At 42.5% G+C, this 2500-nt stretch overlaps 1 long non-coding RNA gene across 4 annotated transcripts in view; it reads left to right on the top strand.

The window, feature by feature from the left end:
• LOC106876477 (uncharacterized) overlaps positions 1-2500 on the top strand; it is a 127344-nt gene that overhangs the window by 96400 nt on the left and 28444 nt on the right. The window lies entirely within an intron of this gene.

Here is a 2500-nt window from a genome sequence, read left to right as displayed (position 1 = left end):
AAAGATAAAAAAAAATTAAAACACATGGTAAGTGTAGAGATAATACGTCGATATACACCCACTGTTATTATAGGTGATAATTTCAAGTGCAGATATATACACATGTATACAGTTCAACACAGCTATAATATTATAACTACATACGTACATAAATACATACAATGCATACATACATATGTATATATATATATATATATGTGCATAAATTTCCGCTTAAATACGTATGATTTGTATGAGTGTGTAAGAGCATACCTATCTATGAATTTAGATACAAATGCTATGGATACATATTCTATGTATATATATATATATATATATATATATATATATATATATAGATAGATATGCATGTGCACACACACACACACACACACACACACACACACACACACACACACACACACACACACACACACACACACACACACACACATATATATATATATATATATATTTTAAGTTTCAGCTTAGAGCTGCGGCCATGCTGATGCACCACCATGTTGCTACACTGTTATTACAGGGAGCCTCTTACAATATGTGGCACTTGGTGAAGAATGGAGTTTGATTTAGCAACCCTCATTTGCACCTCCTGCCGCGAGGTAGGTTCATCTGGGACTGTCGATAGGAAGAGGTCCAGCTTTGATTTAAAAACTCCTACATCTACTTTGTGCAGATTCCTCAGGCTCTTTGGGAGAATATTAAAAAGCTGTGGGTCACTGAATCCCCAGCTGTTGCAGTAACTGGTCCTGAAGCGCGATGGCATTGCTGGGATCTTTGGCACTATGCAGTGTCGTCCCGTTCTGGCATTGGTGTAGCTTTCAATGCCAAAATTTGGCACAATTCCTTCCAGATGTATATTACCGCATACCTCTCCCGCCTTCTCTCCAGGGAGTAGAGTCTTAGCTGTTTCAGCCTTTCCCAGTAGCTGAGCAGTTGCAAAGAGACAATCTTCTTTGTGAATATCCTCTGGATTGCTTTAAGGTCTGCTGTTAATTTCAGACTGGTGGGTGACCACAGCTGTGAGCAGTAATCCAGGCGGCTGAGGACGAATGTCCTCCAGAGGATCATCATGGTTTCCTTATCTCTGGTTCTGAATATTCTCAGGATCCATCCAGCCAATCGTCTGCACTTTGTTGCCATTCTGGTAATGTGCACTTGGAAAGAGGTATCATCACTCATGTCGATACCCAGGTCTCTCACTGATTTAGGCTCTGGGATTGAAATTCCCTGTGGACCAGTGTACTCTGTAAGTTTTATATTCAGTTTTGGACGTTGGTAGCGCAGGGCTTGGAATTTTTCAGTATTAAACTGCATATTATTGTCCTCAGCCCATCTGTAAACTGAGTCCAATTCCTGCTGCAGGTGTGCAACATCACTGGAGTTCTGTATTTTCTGCGAGACTTTTGTATCGTCTGCGTAGCTTGCAAGAGTGGCTATCCGGGCACTTGAAGGCATATCTGAGAGAGCGACTATAAAAAGCAATGGTCCCAAGACAGTGCCCTGTGGAACACCGCTCATTATTTGTGTTTTCATAGAGTTGGCTCCATTAGCCACTACTGCCTGACTTCTATCTTTCAGAAAGTCATGTAACCACTCTCCAAGTTTTCCAGCTATGCCAAGATCACGCAGTTTCTGGCATATCACACCATGATCCACTTTGTCAAAAGCTTTTGCAAAATCAAGGTATATTACGTCCACATTTGAGTTGTTGAGTAACTGCCTCAACACCCAGTCGTAATGTTGTAAGAGCTGGGTCAGGCAGCTCCTACCTGGTCGAAAGCCATGTTGGGTATCACTCAGCAATTTATTTTCTTCAAGGAATGCGATTAGTTTTCCTCTGATTATCCTTTCCATGACTTTGCTGATGTGTGAAGTCAGAGAGATAGGCCTATAGATTTTGGCATCTGCTCTGCTTCCCCCTTTATGGATTGGGCATATTATTCCCTCCTTCAGCTTGCTTGGCAGTCTTCCGTTTGCGAGAAAGCTCTGGAAGAGGATCTGGAGGGGTTTTGCCAGGGCATGCTTACACGATTTAAGGAGGATTGTTGGGAAACCATCAGGGCCAGCAGTTGAGCTAGTAGTACATCTTCTTCGCTAATGTTGATGTATTCCATCGTAACTGCCTCACTGGTTATAGGGGAGGTAGCAAAGAAGTCCACTGGTTTGTTCACTTGTCTGTGCTCCAATGGAGTGGTGCAGACATTTTTGAATTGCTCATTCATTACCTCACTGATCCTAGTTGGACTGTCTGTGAGGGAGCCATCCTTTTCGAAGAGGGGTCCAATCTTGCAGCGTACTGAGGCTGTTTCTTTTGCGTAATGAAAGAAGGCCTTTGGGTTTGACTTAATGTTCTTTATAACCCAGGCTTCTTTGTCTGCTCTCTCCTTCACATAGGATTGTTGCAGCCTTTTTTCGATCTCCATCAGTGTCGTTTTTAGGCGGGACCTTTGGCCATTCTTGGGATGCTGGTTGAGTCGATTTGCAACTTTTGTCCGTCGTC

Source organism: Octopus bimaculoides, chromosome 7 (assembly GCF_046866305.1).
Source record: "Octopus bimaculoides isolate indiv1 chromosome 7, ASM4686630v1, whole genome shotgun sequence".
In the NCBI taxonomy this organism is placed as follows: Eukaryota; Metazoa; Mollusca; class Cephalopoda; order Octopoda; family Octopodidae; genus Octopus; species Octopus bimaculoides.
This window is presented reverse-complemented; position numbering and strand designations above follow the sequence as displayed.